Raw genomic sequence first — 7,382 nt, forward strand, 5'->3', positions numbered from 1 at the left:
TTGATTTGTTGAATGTGGTCTATTGTTGGATTCCACCACTTGTTGACAGCATTTCCTCTTGGTTTTGGATCATGAGGTTATTTTTTTTAATATTGATTTGTGCGCACTAAAGCACATGAGTCGCTGTCATTGCGCGCAACGTTAGCGGACAGGCAAAGAGATCTGTGAGTACTTGTTGCGAGCAGGCAGGGTCCCAGAGCTGTCAAATATTGCGCACAGCCTTCAGTCTTCAGTCAGTGTAGTAAGCAGTCTAATCCATCAGACAAACAACTCGGGGGGATTAACCTTTTTTAGCCTCGCGAAAGTAGTTTTCGCCTCCGCACCCGGATACCTGCTTTTAAAATCATTTTTAATTTGTCACATGGCTTTGGAGAAATTCAATAACAACAAAAAATGGCGACAATCACGTTGCTCCGTGTGCTCTTGCTGCGTCATTAAAAATATTCACGTAAACACGGGGAATTGAAGGAGAAAACAGCAGGTATGTGGGCCATTTTTTCCTCATATTTAAAGCTTATTGATTGTAATTAAGAATATATGCTTATATTTGAATCCTACAGCGTGCTGTTTGTTTTTGCCTGGAAAAAGGGGTGTGTATGCAATGCTGGGCGTTAACGTGTGGCTGCACTATATTCAATACGAACATTGAATTTATTTTCTGTCTTAAGTCGCTTTCTGAAGGGTATGTGCAGCTTACACTACGCAGGTATGCATGGTTTGATGTAATGGCATGAATTTCAGGGTTGTGTCGATTTGGGCAACTTTTGTATTCTGGCAACATGCGTCGGCACAGCTATTTTCAGTTCCAGCTATTATCCTAATTTGTTTGCAGTCCTGTCTGAGCCATTAATACGTATCAATGCATGCTATCCCTTGTAGCTTATAGTTATTTACGTTAGGGATTTATGCAATATGGACGCGCTTTTTCTTCACACCGTCTCTTTTCACAGACACGTCGCGCTCAGCCGTGACGGCATGTTTCTCCTCTGCCTTATATTAGTTAGGCTATTGCACATGTTGCTTATTTTGCTTTCCACGTCTGATACTGAACATTTCTTGGCAAAGAAAGCAGTGCGCGGCGGGACTAATGGAGTTGTTTACATGAAGTGCGGAGGGCGGACTGACTGACGAGGAGGTGGAGCCCGTACGTCGGCCAGAGACGCCACCAGACTGCTCGAGAGGCTTCTCGCGGCTGAAGGGGGCGGAGCCCGCGAGGAGAATCATAACAAGTCTGACGTCACTCGGCCTTGTGGTTGGTATGAATAATATACAGAGTAGTTTGTCTCCACCGAGCAGAAGGGGGGTGAAGGGGGGGGGACCTGTAATTGTTTTATGAGATGAAACATTAACAACCCCACTGTGCATGAGCAGAATAACAACATGGACCAAATAAATATGGGATTGCAAAATAGGCCTTCTGCTTAACATGTGCATCATGGTAATAGAAAACAAACAAACCTTTAGACTAAGTCACGTACCCCATCTCCAACAATAATAAAATGTGAATGTCATGTTAAATTCATGTCTGTGGGTCACTGAGGTTATATTGCATCCAGGTTTGATCAATAAATGTTTTCCTTAAGACAGAGTTTAGTGGAAGTTTCTCCTTATACGACATAATGGACATCAGAATCTGCCTTTTACAAGGCAGAATTAACTCTTTCTGCTCTTTGGTAGTGCAGTCGGCAAAACTAAATAAAATCAGATCTTAATTGATAAAAGTAACAAATGCATCAGCTTCATCCTGATTTAATTGCATTAAATTTTATTTTCCCTGATTTAAATATAACAATAGTACAGTATTATGCCACTTAACTTTTTTTTTTTTCAATCATCTTAATTTATTTCTCCAGAATCTCATGACATATATAGGAAAAGCTTTGAACCCATATAGTCAGAGAGGCAAAGATATCTTGCTCTCGGCCACTGTTGAAAAGGATTTCTCAAAATCTAATGATTTTAAATGCAATATGTTAGTTTACATCCAGCCAAATGCACCTGTTGAACCGGAGCACAGATATTGAGGGTGAATGCCGAATGCTCTGCTAGATTTGACAGGCAGCCCTGGTTCAGTTATCACAGTGCTGATGCTGTCCCCATCAAAGGTACAGTACTGTGATAACTGAAGGATGGCTGCCAACTTGACACGTGGGCAGTGAGTCCAAGAACGATCTTCTAACAAGCCAAAGGAGCAAAGAGAAGAATAAGAAATGATATGTTCCTCCAATGAGTCATCCAAAAGTGCAAATGTTTTTATTTACAAGTTGTTTTGAAGGTTGTTTCTTGATGGCCAATATTTTTGGCTGTCATTGTGAAATAAAGTATTAAAAACTCACGACTGAAAGTCATTTTTCTATGACATTTTATCTTTCCTGAAAGAAATAAAGAGACGTTTACTTCATTTGAATTTCTCAGTGTCTTTATTTGTTGTCACTTCTGAAAAATTAGTGGAACTTCAGTGCAGACGTTTGTAGCTGTGAAGCAGTCCAACTAATGTTACAATCCGGTCTGAGATTTAGTTTTAGTCTTTATTGAATTTCTTTCTCCAACATTAACAACTTTTTCCTTTAAGCAGAAACACTTTTTGACATCTGCTAAACTTGACAAAGAATAAAGAACGACAGATTCATCAGTAGTTTCTCAGCCTCATGACTACCAGGATTATGCTGACTTTGCGGTCTTATCGTTTTATAACAGTAAATGCATTTTTAAATCTTTTTTTAAGCGAACTATTAGGAACAAGGATCTATCCTGTAGAAGTGATAAAATCACATGATGTCAACAGAGGGGGCTAAAGATCTATTATAAACCTGTGTTTACTGGCTTACATAAGTTCAACAGCTTTTTTTCTACTGTTGTGTTTTTAAAAAGATTAGGAAGTTCTTAAAGGAAAACAAATGTGTTTTTTCATGAGAAATTTAAACTAGATTTTCTCTAAAATTGTGGCTGCATCTGGAGGGTAACTTTTGTACACGTAGGTCAATTTGGTTTACATAAGTTCAACAGCTTTTTTTTTCACTGCTGTGTTTTCTCTTTCAGTGAAACTTTAAAACAAGTTGGTAAAGGTAAACAAAAATTATTGAAACTAGATTTTTTTTCTAAAGGTTTGGCTGCATCTGGTAAGGTAAGGAAAGGTTACTTTAAATGTAGCCACAGGCAGATTTGGTTTACAGTGAGTGAGTCAGCCTCCTTAAACAAACAACCGGACAGGAGGAAAAATGACAACCATGCTCAATACTAGAGTGAACAGCCCTTAGTTAAATAAGATAAAGTAACACACCAGTAAGGACAAGACAACTTAAAAATAAGACAAGAATATGCCAGAAAGTAAGTAATTTGTTTTGAGTTAATATCTTTTGTATACTATCACTATCAAGTCTTATGTTTTAATCTTTAAAGAGGCTAGACAGGGACATAGGTTTACAAATTAGCCATGGCTGGAAACCTGAACGAATGGCATCTACTTTGTATTTTACATATGGAACAATGTTTATTGCATGTGTCCCTGTTAAATAAATACAATTAAAAAAAACATGGGTGGTAAAAGCAAGATAAAAATGAGCCATCAGTAAAAACAAGATAAAGGAAAGACTAAATAAAATGTGCTGGGAAATGAAGTTTAGACCACATTAAAAGAAATGTATTACTATTATTGTTCCTGCATGTAAATACGTTAGATCAGAAAGATAATGTAAGACGTACACCTAATATTCCTCTGTTTGATTGACTTCTGTCCAAGAGACTAATATGTCAATATTTAAAGGATTTATCAGGCTTGCATTGTAAAACTTTGATGCCAATTCCTCTAATAAGACTTATTTTACTGAGGACTTTTTCTGAAATATTAAAGCACATATTGCTTTGCACCTATCATTAGTATGTTTCACTCACAGGGAACATAAAAGCAGCTACACTGGAAATCCCCACAGAGTCATCATATTGTTCTTGTCTCAATCTAACCCTCAATCTGCTCACCTCATGCTGTATCACACGTCCTATTCTGTAAACCTTTGTGCCTATAATTTATCAAAAAATATGAACATTCAAGTGAGGTGTTATGGGAAGAGTGAAGGAAGAGTTTTATATGTTTAAATTCAACGGTGATTCTGTGTTTGAACACATACACAAAGCTTGCCATTGGCAGCTGATATCAAGGGGAACTTTCTGCTGTACTTCCTTCAATGAAAGACAATAACATGTTAACGGGATGTGACATGGGAAATCCCTGCCTTAAAATCAACCACCACTTTTTGTCGCCTTACAAAAATCTGCACATCTTCCTTTTCCATTCAGTCAAAACAGTTCCTTAAGTGTTGCACATGCTATTGAAACATTAGAGCAGATTAGTAAGTAAGTTGCACCTGGTAACTGCAAACGTGATGCAGTTTGTTACTGAAGGCTAACACCTCTGTACAGTTATCAACCAGATGTTGCTACACTGACCACTAGACATGTAAAATAAATAAATAAATAAAAAAAACCCTATTGGCTTAAAGGTTTGAATGTAAGTATTCAGGAGCAGCATATACATAATACAAACAAGATTTATAACAAATAAACATGGTTGTAAGTTTAAAGAATATTTTATAAGTTTCTCAGCAAATATAACTTCTCTGCGTACGCATAACTTGGTTGGCTGGTGTGAAAAAAAATGTATGTTAATGATTTCACATGCCCAGGTGCAAAACATGTAAAAAGTGTTGCAAACGTTCTGATTGTAACACAAAGACAAAGAATAAACGACGATAAATATGGATATAAAATGCATTTAAGTAATATATATTCAATTTTAACAATGAAAAAGGTACATTAGGAAGAAGACAAAAAGTGATGAATTCAAAGAAATTTCACATTAATTTTCCATCTAGTCTCCATTAATCACTATTGTCCCAAAGCCGCAATGCTCTAAGACAAATCAAAAGGTTTCACTTCCTTCTCAGACTAAGTCACCCCTGAGTTTACTTTCATTATCATGCACTGAGCAACCGTACTAAAATCCCTCAATGTCTTGATAATTTAGAGAGAATAGACTTCCCATCTACGGTATGTCTTAATTAGTTTTAAGGGACACTGTCAAATCATTGGTTTATTAATGTCAGTATTTATTTTATTTTGATTTCTTTTTATTGGGGAAATAAACATGACAGGGTGAAAGTGAGAAGAAGACAATGCAGTAACAACAATAACAACAGTCCAGTTGTGTCTGGGTCCACTTAGACAGGTCTGGGATTTACATAATATTGATAGATGAGCAGATACAATTTTTAACCGTTAAATCATTTGTTTATCAATGTCAGTATTTACACTTCGTCTCTGTACTTATGGGGGGATTCCAGAGTTTGCTAACTCGTGGTCTCAAGGAGAAATTTGGTTACATTGTTGTTATACTCTCAATAGCCTCGTCCGTCCGAGACTCCTGATTTCCGCCTTCGTTACATGAGAACAGAGACAGCTGTGACATTTATATAGAAGAGCTTCATATTTGATTCAGAATGTGAGAAGTCCATTAAAGATATTTGCACAGAGTTTCCACTAAATGCACATCCAAAAGGAGTGTGGTGCATGTTTTTAAGAGGTGGGGAGCCTTACACTGACCATTAGAAGAATAGACTTTGACTGCATGCTGTAAGCATTTGAATGCGCATCACAAAGAAGAACTTTTATTCATCAAATACAATACAAAAGAAATTCTAAAATTGTCAGAGCTTAACAAGCCCTGATACAACAGTAAGAACTTAGCTCTATTCACTTGATTGAACTTGGCACTTGTTGACCCTCACAGGTAACAATGTGATGCTGTCATGATGTATTTTTTAATGATTTCATTGCTTGTTTGTGTGCTGACCTGTTTGCTTGTTGATGCCTCTTGTTGTTTATGTTCAAATTCATTTATCTTGAAAGGAGAATTTATTTTGTCCAACGACAGCAAAGACTTATTATACCCCTCTTTAATAAAATATTCACTATGGTGGTGTCCATAAGAGAGAGAGAGTCTGGTCATTATGTCTTATCACTATAGACAAACATGTCATTGCCCTCTTGGTCCACGTGAGACTTTTTTTAAACTAACACCTTCAAGAATAGGTTCTGCATCTGTCTGTCTGTCTGTCTATCCCAGTTCTAAAAAATGACAAGACTTCACCCTTCAGTATTGTGAACGGCCGTTGAAAACATAAATGTCATCACAGAAATTGTTCATTGTTTGATTTGAGTCATACAGTATCTCTTAGCCATTCTCTGCAGCTGTACAAGTTTATGTTGATGATGTTCAAAGTCTTTATTTGTTAACCCTACCAGGGTCACGTAGGGTTGCCTCAAATAGTGAATGCATGTCTGTGGCAACAATCAAAGTAATACAAACGTAAGGACAAACAGACACTTTAAGGTTGTTGAACAACATTTTTTGCATATGAAAGCGTTGTCTGTTTAAAAAAAAAACTTTAGAAAGGCTTTCTACTTCTGTTCAATCACTACTTGACAGTTGACTTGTAAACATCATCTGTCTATGATGTTTAAAATGCTGTATTATGTATTTAATGACTGAATTACAAATATTCAAAAAATACTCAAGTTGGAAAACTTAACATTAGTTCAGATGACACAAATACAAAATATAAAGTTATCACATTTTCAGTGATAGTGCAGTTTTTCTAATGTGGGTTTTCCATTTCTGTAATTTAAATATTTCCATATGCTTTTTGCACACACCTTCAAATCAAAGCATTTCCCTTACTACTTCACAGTAAATCGAAATGCAGCCTAATAAGCATCTCAAAATGATTAATTTTTAAAAGACATTTTATTTTTGAAATGAGTGAACTGATTTCTTCATTATGATAATACGTCAATAAAGTGCATTAAAGATTGTTTGCTTGTTCACCTTTTTCATTAATGAACCTTCCTCACCGCTCCAAGTCCCAAGTCTAAAACGTAAACAAAAAAGAAAAAAAGTAGAGAAGAAAATCGTCCAAAAGTTAATATCAAACATAGACATAATTAGACAGACATAATTATCTAATAACTGCATGACCAACCAGAGCCAAGATAGTAACGTGTGCACACAAGTTATGAACGTGTGCGCATATCGTATTTTAACATATTTTTTGTTTACCTTTTGGGGACCTCAGGAGCTGTAGAGAGATCCCAGTTCATTTCTGAGTAACAAAAACCACTAACTGTACTGAGACTCTTGTGATGTGACGTTGCTCCATTAGTTCACGTCTGGATACTGTTTATGCACGTGCGTGTATTCCGGCCGAGAGTGCAATAAAGTGATCGCAAATTAAACTTTCCTTCATTTATTCACAGCCATTTAACAACAAAGGGGCAGTGACGTCATCGTGATTGACGGACTAAGGAGCCAATCAGCTGTCGCATTGAAA

The sequence above is a fragment of the Symphodus melops genome (assembly GCF_947650265.1).
Source record: "Symphodus melops genome assembly, chromosome: 8".
NCBI lineage: Eukaryota > Metazoa > Chordata > Actinopteri > Labriformes > Labridae > Symphodus > Symphodus melops.